Source organism: Emydura macquarii, unplaced genomic scaffold (genome assembly GCF_026122565.2).
Source record: "Emydura macquarii macquarii isolate MOO-44397 ecotype Brisbane River unplaced genomic scaffold, CSIRO-AGI_Emac_v2 contig_3603, whole genome shotgun sequence".
Classification (NCBI taxonomy): Eukaryota; Metazoa; Chordata; order Testudines; family Chelidae; genus Emydura; species Emydura macquarii.
The window spans coordinates 4,507,297-4,524,866 of NW_027133740.1; the positions used below are offsets into that span (position 1 = coordinate 4,507,297).

Genomic DNA, 17,570 nt, shown 5'->3' on the forward strand with positions numbered 1-17,570 from the left:
TATAACTTGGATTGAGAGAAGAGACTTTAGGGACTCTAAAGAGAACTTCTTTATAGAAAGTGCAGCTATTACTCATCATTACTTCTAGCCAAACTTTGTATCTGTTGTTAAAAATATAGAATCATACATTTTGGGAATTTAAATTTGTAAAATATTTTCTAAAACTGATAAGAAGCAAATTCTAAGCAAGCAGAAGTGTGTGATTGATGCTCAGAAAAAAGACCAGGAACTCTTTTTTTCCCCTCATATTTGAGAACATGCTATGAATTCATTTCCATATCCTGTTTTAAAATAGCAGAAATCATATTTATTGCTGTGTTAATTATAGTCACATTTTGTCCCAAGTACAGTACAGATTTGGTAAAAATCTCTTCTTAATAGTCTGTTAGTCCCTTCTGTATCCAGAACAAGGGACTAACTATTAAACCTGTTTTGGTAGTGGAAGCATTTCATGTCAGTGGTAGGTGTAGAATTTATTGTATATAGATGCAGATAATCTGAATCATCCTATATTAAGATTATTTTCTGCATATATGCTATCCCAACCCAAGAACAGCTGGAGCTGCCCTCAAGGACTGCAGAATGCTAGGAGAGGCCATGCTACATTTTGGCACTTTCAGTAACCTCAGGCACCATCTGATTATTTTTAACACACACTGAACCTGAATCTATCTCCATGGGGTAGCAAGCAGCGTACATTCAGTAGCTGTAGGTGTAGAGCACATATCTGGGGTCTCTGGTCAGTGAGTAAGGCTGCAGCAGATGGTTCAAGAAAAATGTATTTCACAAAAAAAATTTGCACAGATTTCTTTTGACATTTCGCTTTTATGTTGTTTATCAGCCTTGTCTAGTTAGATAACAATCTTTTCAGAGCAGGAAGTAGGACTTCATATGGTTATGCGACACTAGCACAATGGGGCTGTGATCTTGAAAAGGGTCTTTGGGAAATTGGGTACTTTGCAGTTCAAACAAATAGTGTTGGTAATAATTTCATAATGTCTGTTTATAATTGTTGTGAAAGTTCTCTGAGCAAAAAGATGGATGCCTGAAATAGAATGGAAAAATAAATAAAAATAAATAATAAATAATTTAAAAAAATAAATTTAAATAATTATGATTAAATAATTAAAAATAAATAATAAAAATAAAAATAAATAAAATAAGAATGAATCAAATCTATCAATACTATGTGATGGTGTGTGTATTTATTTTATTTATTTATTACTTGTTTTCTTAGGCCCTGGTATATTACAGGTTTTAACCAAGAGTGTAGCCAGTTAGATACCTGGTTGGCTCTTAACAGGATTTGTGTCATATTCCAGTAATAAACATGTTGCTTAATAGTCTTATTTTTTTTTTCTTATGCATGCTTAGCATATGATTACAGTCTTATCTGTTTGGCATACCTGGATTTTCCCAGAGTGCAGTGGTACAAACTCAGTTAAGCAGCATCATAGATGTGGATGAACAACATAGCTAACACATGGTTATGTTGTGAAAAATGATGCCATGTAGATAACTTTCAGTGTTTCCTGAAACTGGGTCAGGTATTTCCAAAAGCACAGATGTATTTTTTTGTGTGAGTCTGGGCTTAAATAGCTTGCTCCCTCTTATGTGGGTGGAAGTAAAGCTGAAGAATAGTTCCATAGACTACTTGATACTACCACAAATGTTGTATGGTGGAATAATCCTTACAAAGCTGGCTCTGTTAAGGGGGAAAAAAAAAAAAAAAAGGTTTTCACAGTTTTCTTATAGCCAAAATGAGCTGTGCCTTAATTTGTTGTGGGGTAGGTGGGTGTGTTTGTGTGTTGTTCCCTAACTTTTACTTCACAATCCTAAGCATATTAAATGACAAGTGTGCCCATTCTGAGGCTGAAAATGAGAACTAGGATAAAATGTAAACAGATGCGTAAGATGTCTGAGCCTAATTCTCATTGAAAGTCAATGGAACTTAGGCTTCTAATTTACTTAGGTGCTATTGCTCATTTTGTCCTTAGTATCCTGCCTCAGTATCCTTTGTAAATATGTCTGAATGACATTTGCACGCTACGTTTCATCATAAGGAGTGTGTGTCGGTAAATAGCCATGTGCGTTCTTCATAGTACCACATGGGTCACAAGTTGTAAGGAGACACACGTTTGGAATTCAGCAAAAGGGATGGGAGAGCAAATAATTTATTCCTTCTGCTACTAATAGAGCTAAAGTAGTTCTGCTGTTGTGTGTGGTGATTGTAGTGAATGTCTGTCCACCAGTGGTTAAGGGTTAGTACGCAGGATCCTCTTGGTTGCTGCATATGACGTGGGTGCTGTCAATGCCCGGTATAGACTATTTCAGCCATTGGTCTGAAAAGGCTTCTGAGGAGTTGCTGCCAAGATTTGCCATGAGTCCCAGAGAGAATTCCACCTCCATGCAGCTCGCCAGCACCTAGAAGACTCTGGATTCTAGCCCCTGGTACTAAATGGGATTATTGAAGTTTACTGATCTTTTATGCCAAATATCTGTCACTATATCCTATCCCTGTTGGATTAGGATATATAAAAAATTACCATAAAACATTTTTTTTAAAAGGCGGTATATACATGTTTTTAAATTACCCAATACTGTAAATGATTCTGAATGAGAATAAACTAAAAGAAACTGTGTGTTTCTCTGGCTGTATTCTTATGGATGCAAATGCAATGTGGGTTATCAATACTTCTGGCCCCTATACTCATCACTGTTAGACAGGCTCTGATTCTGACACACCCTTTAAGACATTGCTTGAATAACATCTAATGTCACTGAGAAGTTTCATTTTAGATGGTCAGAGTGTGTATTAATTCAGAATGTTTTTGAAATGATTTATTCAGCACTGAAACCTTTCTGGATATTCCAAAAGGAAAACCCCACCGCAGGGGATGGAAGGTATGGGAGAGGCGTCCATCTAATCCTCAAATGCATTGTTCATCTTTTCTCATCTCCTTTTAAGGAACTGTACAGCGCCTCTCTTGCTTGCACATGAGTTAGTAGTAAAAATAAATTAAGTATACAATAGATGTAAAAATATGTGATGTGATGAATGTGTTATTGGATTCCCAGTTTGCATAGTGTCTTAGTTTCCCCTTACAACTTTTTCTCCTTCTTCTGGCTTGTGACTTCTCTATGCTGTAATAGTTGTAACCTTAAAGGTGAACTTCAAAGTGAGAAAGAAAATGAATTAAACCTGGAGACAGGCTGGATAGTCCCACTAACCACAAATGGGAAACCCTCAAAGCCCAGGACATGCTCCTTAGCTGGCTTCCCTCTCTATGGATTTGGGGGGAAATTAGAGAAATGTCAGGACTGAATCTCATCTTTCATTGAGCAACAGCAAGGGAGGAAGAAAAAATGTGTAATTAGTTTTTTTTGTAATGGAAACCAATTCTGAGAAATGAAACTTTTGTCACAGGTCCTGTGGATTTGGGGAGGGCCTGAGCCATGTGGTTGTGGGAACAGGTGCTGCACAGGGTGCCTCTAGGACCACCTTGACTTCCCTCCCAGCTGCTTTCTTGCAGCTGATTTGTTTGCTCTGAGGCTTTGTCTACACTACAGAAATTTTTCGATATTCAGCCACCGATGGCTGATGTCCACACTGCTAGCCTTGGGCCGGTGGAGTGCGTCCTCACCAGGACCACTTCCACCGCCTTAAGGGGTAGTGTGGGGGGAGCTGAGAAAGCCAACTCTCTGCAGGGAGCCCACAGAGAGAGATTTCTTGGCTATTCATGAAGTGAATTTTCTGTAAAACTGTAAAAACACTAACATTCACCAGAATGTACAAAGCTCTCCAGTGGGTGAGGCAGCCTCGTGTTCCACCTACTGCCATTTATTTGGAGAATTGTTTCTTGCAAAATTTATTTTCCTCTTTTTAAGTTGGCAGCTGGATATTGACCCCTGGAGAAGCAGATGGGCTTCACTTATGCTTCAAGAATGTATTAAAAAGAATCCTCTTGCTGGGTATCCCCAGAATGCTCAGGTTCACCCTAGACACAGTGATGTGATCACTGTAGACAGAGTCAGCTATATTTGTGTCAGAGGATTGTTTTGCAGGGCAGTCCAAAAATGCAAACCAGAAGGAATGCCCTTCGGCACTTTTCACAACCTTTAGAAATGCTATTCTGACCCTGACTGCATCCCTGCCCTCAAATTCCTCAGCACCACCTGGCTTGTTAAAGACACCCCAGAATGCCTCATGCTGCATCAGTAATGTCAACAGCTGCAGGAGGGTAGTGTTCTCTTATCAATTGTCTCCTTTCCTCTGCCTGTTGTCCACTGACAGGAGAGATATGTGTATGTGGGGAGAGGCCATTGAGGAGAGCTCTCCATTTAGAGCACCACATGTCTGGTGGCCATATGGAGAGTGATTGCTCTCTGCTCCTGGTAGCACTATTAAGAATACCCTTCAAGGGATGCATTTCAGCATGCATGCTCAGCAGTGGGCATGGTTTGAAACAGCTGGGAAGTGATGCAGAGCACTTTCTCTCATCTGAAGTTTCAACACAGTCCTTTGCTAGTGCAGATATCCCTCCCATGCCAATTTAGTGAGGTACTGTTAGACATGGTGGAAGTTCTTAAAAGCTTTACTGGTAGGTTGTGCAATCAGAAAAAAGAGTGAAGAGGAGTAGGTAGAAGAGAGAGCATCTCAGGGGAAGTATCTGATTCTTCAAGAGCAGAGCTCGTAACATGTACATATGCGCACATAGATTTGCATGCATGTAGTAAGCTCTATGTCTGTGGGGCAGCTGGATCCAACTGGGAGTTGTCTGCTAGATGGGGGCATCCCACATGGGATGTGTGTCTTCTCGTACCTTACTACTCTTCCCTCCTGTCTCCTCTCCCTCCCATGGATGCTTATTTATAAATTAACGAGGCATCTGCACAGTTCCTGGCCTTTTAATGAAATCTTAAATCAGAATCGGGATGGGATATGCTTATATGCGAGCAGCCTTATAGTTTGAGTGCATATGATATTTACATAGAGAATGTAGTGCTTTTTACACAAAATAGCCAAAAACACAAAGTGGTATCCAGAAATATTTTTAAAAACTTTGGATCTATTTTGCTGCTTTTAAAAATAGTTTTAAATGCATTTTACCAAAGTTTACAGAACAGTGCATCAAAATTGTGGCTCATGACTTCCTCATATTGTGTGTGTGTTGTTTATTTTTATATCTCATTACATACATGTGCACGCTCTCTAACTTTGCTTTAATGAGCACTGGAAAACAAATGTTCACTTATGGGGAACAAAAGGCTTTCCCCCACTGTCTGTGTAGTTTCCTCTAATTATTCATCATAACAAACACTGTAATAACAAATTTAACCCTGTGCCCAGAAGTGCCTACTGCAGCAAGATCATAATATACTAGCTGCTACTTATGAAATTCACAGGCTTGTGGTGGGGTTGTATCATGAGAGATCCTTCTGACAGCAATTTTAATCCGCTGCATTCAGGGTTTCCCAATGCTTGCTACAAGCATGAGAAAAAACTTGTTAGTGCCAAAGATTTAATAATTAACTTAGCTATCTTTTTGCCTTTAGATATTTCTACTGTACATTTGTGGTTAGTATACTGCAGTTCAGTTGACGGGAGAAGTTGTTATTGAAGATAATATAAAGCTCAATGCAGAACTTGCATTTTATGCTGCTCTCCTGACAACAATCATAGTTGTTTAAAGATGACCTTTGAATTGCTCCTCCATTGCCAACCACCCAAAGGAATTTTATTTGAATTTAGTTCAGAAAATTTCATGGAAGGGAACAATTAAGGGAAAAACTCAAATATACACATGTAAGAGAAACCACTTATTTCCATTCTCTGGCAATTATCTGTTTATAAATGTAAAGACTTTACCATGCTTTTTTTACTCTTGTACATTCTCTTGTGCTCGCTCACTCACTTTGTATGTGCATATGTGGGAGAACCAAGTACAACAATTTTACTGGTACAGCTGGAGTGGCTGCGATGAGGATGTGTTTAAGGTGCTGTTCTGGGTTCCATTGTTGGCTCTGCCACAGACTTCTTTTATAACAGCAAAGAAGTAATTAATCCTCTCTCTGCCTCTGTTCTCCATCTGTAAAATGGGATAATAGCCTTTCCCTATTGGCTTTATGAGGAACCAGTTGTTGTCTTGTGGTTAGTATACGGCAGTTACTTGACAGGAGAAATTATTGAAGGTAGTATAAAGTTCAATGCAGAACTTGCATTTTACACTGAATATGGCAGCATATCAGATTATTACAAGATTCCAGTGGTATAAAATAGTTGTGCGAAATGTCTCTTTCTGTGCGTTTTGATTGCTAGTGGTATCATTTAATAAGATGAGTGGTTATTAATACACAAATGTGTAATGTTTTTGTTTAGTTTAAAATGGAGAAAAATAAGCCTATTTTTCCTTGTCCAAAACCTTTTTTTGTAATGAGGAGGTAAGGCACTGAGCTTTGCAAGCCCATTTTTAATTGTTTTGATAAATTTGTGAATGAATCGTGCTGCTCTTGAAAACACGGGCTTGATTCAGTTTAGTGGGTAAGCAACTGACCAGTTACAGTATCTTCTTTCACCTTTGTAAGGTCACCTCTGTTCTAATCTGAAAACTCCATTACTGTTATAGGTCATAGGTATAGTCATAGAAATCTCGTGAGCCAGAGAGTGCCAATATAGAAAACTATGTGCTGTTTTTGTGATATGATTTATGAACAAATGGGAGAGACTAAGTTAAAACTACCCAACTGATATTCACTGAAACCTGAAGCAGGAATTTAATTAGGTACTCCAGAGATAAATAAGTAGTGCATTAATCATATTTGCAACAACTCCTTAAGGCTATTGAAAGATATTCTTGGTCCTCCATTAGAGTTTTAAACTAATGCATATTTCCCTCTGACATCATGTTAATAGAATGCTATATTAAAAGAAACATGAGATCAGTCTAAATTCTAAAAAACTCAGAGTTTTAACAGCAGTCTTAAATTGTGACTCCTTCCTACCTAACTCAGGTTCAGCTTCCACTCTTTATTTGGGAGTGTCAGGGCAATTTAAAGTTCATTCTTGGTGTCTGTCATGCTGGAAGGGGAGTCTCAAATCTGACAACAGTCACTTCACTGCACCTCTGATGGGCTGCCAGTGCAACATGGACCCAGGGTGAATAGAGAAATTGGTGAACTTGAACCCTCTCAAGTTGCATTATGAGGCCTAGCTAACTGGCTTGAGTAAAGATTGGGGGGGAAGCAGTGCAGGCGGAATCAGCCAGCCTCATGTTGCTGAGGCATAAATAGGCCACCATGCCAGGGCCTGACTACACGCCACTTCCTTGCCTCCTGGGTGTGTTTGTATATCAAGATTCTGCCTCTTCCTCCCACTCTCATACAGAATCTGAATGTTCTGCTGCCCAGATGTTTCCCTGCGGAGGGATTAAAGATCCCTGTAGTGGGGGAGATCTATTCTCAGCTGCCTCTGAGGGGAGACAAAGCTGCTGCTGGGAGGAGATGATGGAGCGCTTTGGTGCCCCGCTCCCACAGATATACTAGTGGGGAGAGTGGTTTCAAACTTGTGGGGGATGGGGTGGTGAAAGGGAACATTTTTCCTTTTGAGTTCCACTTGCTCAGTGTCCAGGAATGTCTACATCGGATGTTATCTCTTAATCCCCGAATCCTCCTCAACATTGTGTTGACTCCATCTCCCCGGAAAGAAGTGAAGGAAGTGGTTTAGGTATATGGGGGGTGGTTGGAAGAAGGGCATTGCCAGTTTCCATTCCCCGTGATACAGCTGAAGCAGCTGCTGAACCTGTGGCATTTATCCATGGGAAGTGCATAGGTAATGGAGTGGCCTTTCTCTATGGGATGGTGATAGTGATAATGGCAGCTGCAACAAACAAAAACAAAAACTTGAGGGTGGGATCCTGGAGACAGGTGGGCGAGAGTACAGCTGTGCAAAAATGGGAGAAGAGAGTGATTTTCCCCTCCCCCTCAAATTGCACTATGGAAAAAATGCTTATTGTTCAGGAAAAGTAACAGACAAAACAAGCCTTTCGATCATTTTACATTTTGAAGGCGCCTCTGCAACAAAAAGGGATGCAGACTTCAGAGATCTTTTCTTAATGAGTAAATGAAGCAGTGCTTGTAGCATTTGCAAGACCGATCATGAAAGTTATAATATATGTAGAGACAACCTTTGAAAACTAAATACTTTAACACTCCAATTTGATAAGACAGTCTTGTAAATAATGAGGATATGCATATAAAGGCTGAAGACTTTAGATCAAGTAGTTTGAGTTACGATTAGGCAAAAGAGTTGGAACAATTTTCAAAAATGAAGAAAACAACACTTTTTCAGTGTCTCCAAAACCAAATTAACTATCAATTTTTCATGCAAAAAATTGGGCCCTGTGTGGGAAATATTCATGGGAAATTTTATGCCGAAAAGAGGGCTCCATGGGGTGTTTCTATCAGAAAAAGTATTAAGTTGAGGTCCTGGAGATGGGAGTCAGAATTTTAATCTTAATATAACTTTATGGAATCACTACTGGGTCTCCATAAAGCAAAGCCTTCTCACTATAGTCTTGATATTTATGTTTTGGCTTGAAATTTTATATCATATGGATGAGAGTTTCAGAAGTGCTCAGTTTTGGCCTACCTCTATTATCTTTGAAGTCAGTAGAAATTTCCCCCCCCACTGATTTCAGTGGGAGTAGAGTTAGGCTGACGCTCAGTGTTTTCGCAAATCCAATTCCACGTGGGCAGGGAAGACTGGACAGTAGGTAATGCAGACATTTTGATAGTGCTTGGAAGACTTTTGGTTTTTATTGCTCTTAAACAAAGGAATCTCACAGCATAATGTGGTTCAAATAACCATGTTTACTGAATATGTTACACACAAGACATATACATATACATACTGCTTCTCTGGTTGGGTTCTGTGAACTTCTCAAACAAAGAATATGGTAAGCACCACTAGAAGACTCTCAAACTATTTAAAGGGATACTATCTTAATCTCATTCGGTACAACTTTCAGTAAAGTAAAGTTTCTTAAATCTTTTAAAAGATTTATTATGGAAGTGATGGGTTAGGAGGAGAGCAGAATTAACCTGGAATATGACCTTGGGGTGAAAACTAATGTTTTACAGAGAAAGATTTCACATTAAATGGAGTTTGATTTTCAAATACTGGGAGAAGATATTTTGCTAACAAATAATGTTCAATGGCTTTGTTATATTTAAAGACATAACATTTCTGAAGCCATCCTTGAAATGGTTTTTGTCTATAGCATTTTGTTCCTTGTATCATTTTTACTTAGCAGCAGGTTTATAATTCACTTCTGCTATAAGCTCATGGGGTAGAGTTTTGTTGAAGTATTTTTGAAATGCATCGTAATTGAACCACACATATTCAGACTTTAGAAGTGACCATTTTTATAGATATCTTGGGCCCTGAGCTTATCAGTATATATGCAGTGCGCTTAACTGTAAATAAGTAGTCTCACTGACATCAATGGGACTATTCACATACTTAAAGTTAATTACATACAGTACATAAGTCTTTGCAGGATCGGGGCCTTAAATGGTTTTTGGGTCTATCTTATTGGTGATTAGAAATTTTGACTTTTTTTTTGTAGAAGAAAATTAGAAATACTACATGTTCCTTTACCAAGGAAATACCACTTTTATAACATTTATATTGTCAGTCAGTAATATTTACATAGCATATTCTCTGTTCAAAGTGCTGTTCAAACTTTGTACCGTATTACAGCCCGTTCAGTTACCATATGATCTTCTGATGCTGCATTTGATTGTATTATCTTTGTCCCTGAATTATATTATAACATTAAAATTCACACGTGTGCTATCGGTAATGTATTTGCTAACAGAAAATGCATTTTTAAAAGGCCTACTAGTGTCCCTTGGGATAATTTTAAGAAGCTAATTAGAGATTAGTCTATTTACATGTTTGGCTTTCTCTAACCCACTTTCCTTTTTTTTTTTTTTTCTTGGGGGAGGAGGGGTTCGCTCCTTCTAGAATGTAATTCAAAAATGGATCTTTTTTGTTTTTATATATTAACCAGCCTCCTGCTGGTAATGCATTACATGAATTTCTGATTCTCAGCTTGATGGTTGGCTGTTCTTAGAAAAAGAGGATTAGAACATCGTGAAGGGAATAAGAAGCAGGAACTAGATGAAACTTCTCACTGACAAAGTTCTAATTTTCATGCAAGTGGCTGTGGGAGAAGTGGGCCATCAATTACACTGACAATTTTAAAATCAACATTGATATTCTTCTAAAAGATCTGCTCTAGGAATTATTTTGGGGAAGTTGTATGGCTTTTGTTGTTAAGGGGATCAGATTAAATGATCATAATCTGTGCATGCCTGGTCTTAGAAACTGTGAATCTGTATTCAGAATAGTCTAAAAGCAAGGCCTCTCTCCTGCACTGACTTCAATGTAGGCAAACCACAGTTCTCATATGGCTCCCAGTATCAGGACAGGGCTTATATTATTTTTATTTAGTTTTCTATTTTTATTGTGAGTGCCTTTTCTCTATTTTTGTATGGCATCAGTCTGGTTTTGGGGCATTCATTGACTTGGCCCATTTTGGATTTTAACAATATTTATAATTATGTTCCATCAACAAACGTTTTTCTCTTAAACAAAAAGTTACTTCTGCTAACGGAGAGGAATTGAGTTTACACAGGATGGCAGAGTATGCCAGTTTATCATCTCAGTGAGGTGCTTCTTCTCTAATATGGCTGTTAATTTCCATGATGATTGAGCAGCATGTCCTACTGACAGCTTAATCCTGCACAGAATAATTTGGTATTGAATCTTGCCATAAATGTCCATTAACTCTTACAAAAAGAAAAGTGAAAGCTACTGAAAATATTTTTAAAAAACATTTTTTTGCCAAACAAATGCACTACATTTACCTCTGCCATTCTGTGGCTGCCAATACCACCTGCATTTAGAGTCCTGTAATAACAAAGTGGCTTCATAATTAATTTGAAGCACGTAAGTAAGTAATAGGTGTTTCCCTCTTTGTTTGCATTTTTTAGTATATGGACACATTAAGCATTAGAGAGAAAATGTTTAATACTCCATGGTGCCCAAACTCTTTCTTACTACAGTAGGTGCTACTTGGTTGCCAACCAGTTTGTTATAATTTTGTGTTTATAAAGTATAAAAGAGTGGCTAAGTAACAAAGGTGCTCATAATTTTCAGAAACTTTAACATATATTTTGCCCTTAATGTTTTGTTCATGGTCTCTTCGTTAAGCCGAATTTTTTTCAGAATGTTTGAATTCAGCAAGAGTGACATTTTTTCCTTCATTTCAGAAGCTTCCCTACCCCCCTTTTTTTGTTTTGTTTTGTTTTTTATTTTGTTTCAACAAATCCGCAGTTTTGCAGAGCAAGAGACTTGGTTTCACTGTCAGAGTTGTGCAGGCCGGTTGCCTCTTGAGTTTTTTGTTTTAAAAGAGAATCTTAGGAAGTTAAGTGCAAAATCTAAAAAAACAACTTTCTAGTATTATGGCAATGTAAAAGTTTCAGATATCATACATTCTTTACAAAATTTTAAAATTCTAATAGTGTTAGCTCTGTTACACTGCATGAAGTAATAATTTCTGTTTAAATGTAAAATCTTTGGCCTGGATCTTGCAAAGACTTATGCACATGCATAATTTCATACTCAGATTGTCAATAGAATCACCCGCTGTATGAAAAGTTAAACGTGTGTAAGCCTTTGCCAGATTAAGGTCTTTGTTGTTATTGAATACTATAAAATACATAGGATTTGCAACAAGGCAGAGTTAATGTTGACACAGTAAATACAATTTTAGGGATTTCACTGACTTTTGAGTACTTAATCTTGCAGCCCTATCCTGTAGCATTAAAACTAGTTTTGGGGTTTGTGTTTTCCCATTTAATTTTGTTATTCAGCTACAAAATTTTAAGCTGTGGATGACTGGCAGCGATAAAAACCTGCTATCCACATCCCGTTATGAGAATTGCAAGAAGTTAGGACCAGCATTTCAAAACTATTTTTAATGATTTCAGTGGCAAAAACTGTGCATTCCTGTTGTCTGTTCCACCTGAACTTCCAGCCCCCAACATGCAAGTGTATATTTGCATGTTCTGTAACTCTGTTAGCATGCACAATTGTGAGTTGTGCAGAGGTGACGTCACACTTTCGTAGGTGTTATGTATTTGCCTGCTTTGAAAATGTTGACTTTAATTTTAGTATATTGTAATAAAAGTAGAAGTACAGCAAAAGATATCACGACTCAGCTTTTAGCTACAAGGAGCTTGCAAGCAAACTAAGTTCCTACCCTGTCCTCAAAACCCTGAGTTAGTGTTCAAAACTCTCCCCCCAGTGGCTGAATTGGTGATCCAAAAAACAATAACATAAATCTTAGCCTAAGCTTCCTTCCTGAGCATTGCTGTTCCTTGGGCAGGGTCTCCTGTTTAGCATCACTTATGTGCTTAGCTCTATATAGTACAGAAAAATAAAGGCTGCCACTACTCCCAAAGAATTTACAGTCTAAAATACAGAAGCACGGAAAACTGAATAAAGTGGGAAATTACGTGGGGTTGTGGGTGGGTGTTGTTTTTAATTCCTCATTTTTATAATCAACTCACTTCTTATGGACTTTACCAAGGACATACAAGTCAGGCAATAATCTATAATCAGTCATTTTGATCAAGTATTTAAAAGGCTAAAAATGAATTTACTGAATTAAATTCTGAAGTAGTTAAATGAGTATAAATCAGGAGCAACACCACTGAAGTTGGCCGAGTTACTACCCTAAACTATACTGTACCAGTGTAAATGACAGCAAAATGTGGTCAGTTTAGGGTCTATCTGAAAGACAACTTTGTTGCTTAGTCACTCTTAAAATCCTGTGGAATCAGTATGGCTTTCACTTAATCCGTTTTTCCCCCCCTCTCAGTGGCAAATCAGTTGACTGTAAACAGGTTTCCTGCTGTTGTACTAACGGAGGCTAATTGATGGATGAATTTCCAGTTTTCTCTGTGTACAGTTTTTGTGTGTGTGGTCTGTGAGGATCTGTAGAGAGGAAAGGGATTCCTCTCAAACCGGCGTCTGTTCAGGATGTGCCAATGCACTGCTTTCCTTTTAGGCCTTCCTGTTCTCTCTTGTTTGGCATCACCACAATTAACAATATGAATTGGTAATATGAAGCATAATTTTACTATGAATGTAAAATACTCGCAGTTGTAACTAAAAATTTGGAAGTTAGTATAGCTTCTATAAACATTCCAACCGTTTGCTTGCCCTTATTTACTTAAATAGAAGGATCATTATATCGTTAATGATTTTGTTTACTAAGATTCAGCCTGGAGTTAAATTTTATAGTTGAGAATTAAACAGTGTTTATAATGTTAGCTTTAGCAGCACTAGTAGTTGCTGATGCTATACAAATCATGTCTCCAGATAGGTTCCTATGAACCTATCAGAATAATAGACAAACTCTAGCAGAAAATTAAAATTACATTGCAGTCATGAGCCACTATTGATAAGTATTGCTAGAACAAAGAGTTAGTGATAAAAGTCCATTGTTGCACAAAACATCACAGCTAGTTATAGGTATGCTGCGTTGTACTGTTGGAAAACTGAATCTGCTTTCCAGTGGTATATAGCATTTGCGTCAAGCCCTGATACTTTGGATTTTAGAAGTGTCATTGGTCTCTCTGATCTTAAAACCCTGTAATTCTGATTCTAACTGTTGTACCTGTTTTTCCTTCCCCTCTACTTCAATTCCAATATGAGTTTTAGAAGCCACTTCCTCAGACTTTTAGAGGTAGAAAACAAGGACCCAATCCTGCATTTGGATCCATGAAGGAGGGCCCAATTGCATGATCAAGACCCAAGTGTATTCCCTCTGAAAGCTTGATACCAAGTTTTCAGGTAGTCTAAAGCATTGATCTCTAACTCTTCTGTCTCATTTAATATTAGCTGCTAATATCATGTCAGAATTAAAGTGAGTGTATGAATTACATTTCTATTTACGTTTAATTTATAAATTACAGACATCTTTACACTCTGAGCATGTGAACAATTCAATAGACACAAACAAGTAATACAAAAATACATATAAATACATTGATGTTTTCTAGTGCCATCTCAATGAAATGCAGTTCTCATCTTCTCTTTCTCCCTTAGTTCTTTTCATAGATTAAAAGATTCCATCCAATAAACTGTTTCAGCTATCAGGAATGCCAGAAGGGGAATGATAGCTGTTGGCATCTTGCATCTCTTGTCATGAAGTTGAGAAATGAGCCACACTGGTACAACCTGTTATCTGGTCATTGATTTGGATTACACTGTATTAGCTAGATCTCATGGGAAATTTTAAACACGTATGATGAACACTGACCACCGGTTAAAAATGAACTACATTTTGTCATTCAGAACCAAAAATGGCACATTAAATTCTGATTCAACTGCTGGTATAAGATTTAGGTTTATTATAACTGAGTTATTTTTATTTTAGAGGGCAGTAGTGACTGTTTTTTAGAATGGATATTTTGGAATACTAAATGCCCTCTAATGTATTTCCTTCCATGGTTTCAGCCCTTGATACAGAATACCTTTATGAAGTTTCAATGTTATCTGTGGTGGTTTTTTTTCTCTATTTTATGGCTTTTAGTCCTTCTTAGCTCAGTGTCTAGAAAATAATTAGCATTCATACCTATTAGCGACTCATTTTGAAATTTTGCCTTGAATTTTGGCCAAAATTATCCTGAGTGTTCCATTGCAAATGATTCTTTTACTACTAATCTGGACCCAATCTCACTGAAAACAGCATTTTTCTGAAACACACAGATTCTTCCTGCTATCCTGTCCACTCAGCAATAGGCATGTTACCTCCATTTTCCCCGCAGCCCTCATTTCCTGCAACCCCCAAGTCTGTATTAGTTTACTCCTAATGATCTTATGATTCTATTTGGGGCAGAGAACACTACTTCCAACATATGCCCCACAGTTCCACATTCATGAAAACATGTAACTGCTCCAGTACTAGACAGAAGCATGTGCACAATCTGGATCTCTGTGTTTACTTTTAAGGAGTTTCTAAATCCCATAGGAACCTTTGTGGAGCTTCTAAACTTCACATGGATTCCGTAAAGTCTTTTGTATAAATAACATGCTGGGCTAAAGGAATTTAAAGAATCCACAGGCTTTACCTTTGCTCCCTTTGTGAAGTGTGGAGACTCCTTAAGGTCCATATCCAAAGTGGCCAGATTGAAAAATGTTGGAACAGTTCAAGCAAATGCATAGCCATTATTTGCAGCACCTATCATCTAGGATATGATGTTAATTTACATGGTGCAAAATAAATAGCTCTATATGACAGAGGAACCATTTTTTTTCTTGACAGCATTATATTTTACCCCTCCCACCAACCCCTGTACCTGTGGAAATTCTTGTATAAAAATATTGTTAAACTGGAGATGAAGCTGAAGAGATGATAGTATCGGAAACATAAAGGAATCAAAGCCATAAGAGAACATCCATGGTTGGCGTATTGTTTTGTCATCTTGGACATTATTTTGCCATTGTAGTCAGCACTAAAATAAGTTGTTGTATCTGTGCTTAGACATTGGTAATGACTAAGTTAGATTGTTGTAAAATTCTAGGGAGTCATCCTGAGTAGTCAGCCTGAATGGAATTTTTTTTGGCAGTTCTAGCATTCCACTCAGAACTAATGCTAGTGTTCTTATCACAGAAACGGGAGGAAAGAATAGAGTTGAAAGTTTACTTGGAATTTCCTTTTAAAAAATATTTAACATATACCTCTAAAGCAATTAAGATATGGCTTTTTGTGTAATATTTTGGTTTGCCCCATAAGTGTGTATAGTGATTGATAGGAAACTATGAATGTTGCTTTAATAGCTTCAATACAAAGATTAGTAGAAAAATCTGACACTTTTCCCCTCATTCTTTCAAATACGTATTGACAGAAAGTATCATAATATGGTTTGTGTTACAGGTGGTGTAATACCAAGGGCTGTACTGCTGCCTCATCACAATTTTGTGGGGTTTCAGAGAGTAGTTCTGGTAAGGACACTCTATGATTTATATATTTATTTTTAAAATGGAGATGGACTATTATTTTGATATAAAGTGGTATCAGATGTGTTATGCATTCACTTTATTGGTTAGGTATTAATTTTTGCAGTCTGCTGAGTTTTTACATTCTGTATTATTTTATTTGATAGTCTTTAACAGCTCCTTTGGAGCTGTTATGTTCTAATGTGTAAATCCATATTCCGCTCCTTGAGAGCTGTTACGATATAACATATCAACTCACAGTATGGAAATATTATTAAATAAATCTCTGAAAAAACAACTTTCAGCAACTGTATTGTCTCCTTGAAGTATGAAGCCATTCTTTTAATATGCATCAGTTTAATACTTTTTTTATGTTACGTGCACAAGTAACTGCACATAGGCTATAGGATGTATATTTCAAGTGCTAAAACTTCGGCTTGTTTAAAAAAAAAAAAAAAAAAGAATATGCAGTATAGTGGGCATATTTACTTATCCAAACTGTATTTTTACTAGTCCCGTTTCCCCTAATTCTAATGTACAGCAATAATGTTTTTGTTCTTCTTTTTTTTTTTAATATGTATATAAATGAATTCCTCCTCTGGTCGCCCTTGACCTCTTGTTTTTTTTCTTTAACCTGCATCTCTTATCTTTAGTCTGTTCTCTATTTCATGGCCAGAGCCATAACAGAGATGGGATTACCTCACTTTTTTTAATAAAGGGAAGATTATTTTCTGAACTGTATACTGACAGCAATGTGCATGTACTGTGTGGGAGCACAATTGTGCCTGTCCTTGCAGCAGTAGGTAACTGATATTGTACTTGTAACTGTGAAATTTTTAATATACGCTGTAATTTAACAAATGTCTTGTGGGTGTAGCCAGGCGTCTTTTCTCCACCATCCATTACAGTTTATAGTAAGCCTTCATTGTGAAGAATCTTACATATGTAGAGGACACTCAAAGACAAAGATTAGTTGTTTCAACAAGCCACCTCAAATGCATAGGGGAACAGAGCAGAGAGAAGGCTCTAGCTAACTCCTCTTCAGGTCTTGATCCTGCAAACGTCTGGTTATTCTGGCCCCAGTCCTGTAAAGCACTTGAGCAACTGAAGTCAGTGGTGCTACTACCATGCTTTCATTATAAGGATTGAGCCTTATCTTTGCAGGCTTCTACAAAACCCTTGCAAAACGGCGTATGTCGTGTGAGAATTCCAAATGGGATCACCTACTCTGTGTGTGTTTTAAAAAAAAAAAAGGGGGGGGAGGAGGGAAGGAGGAGGTAGGAAGGTCTTCAGGTGTGCAAGCAGGGCTTGTTGGCACTGAGGGGTGCTGAAGCCCACAGCTAGGAATGAGGAAAGGGAAGTCCATTGGTAGATTTGTGCTGGTAAGAATAAAAAGGGAAGCAGTAGTCTCTGTTATCACTGCATTGGATTAACCCTTAACATTTGGGTGTGCTTGTAGTTACAATGTCTGGTTTTCAACAGGCAGTTATGTTTA

At 37.6% G+C, this 17,570-nt stretch overlaps 1 protein-coding gene across 5 annotated transcripts in view; it reads left to right on the top strand.

Moving 5' to 3' along the window:
* Positions 1-17,570, top strand: part of TBL1XR1 (TBL1X/Y related 1) — a 161,098-nt gene that overhangs the window by 90,094 nt on the left and 53,434 nt on the right. For 3 of the 5 annotated variants that reach the window (XM_067536521.1, XM_067536522.1, XM_067536523.1), the window contains exon 3: positions 16,014-16,081. The exons of the other annotated variants lie outside the window; for them this stretch is intronic. The gene's annotated coding sequence lies outside the window, so the exon portion shown is untranslated. The remainder of the gene's footprint in view (positions 1-16,013; positions 16,082-17,570) is intronic. 5 annotated transcript variants of the gene reach the window in all.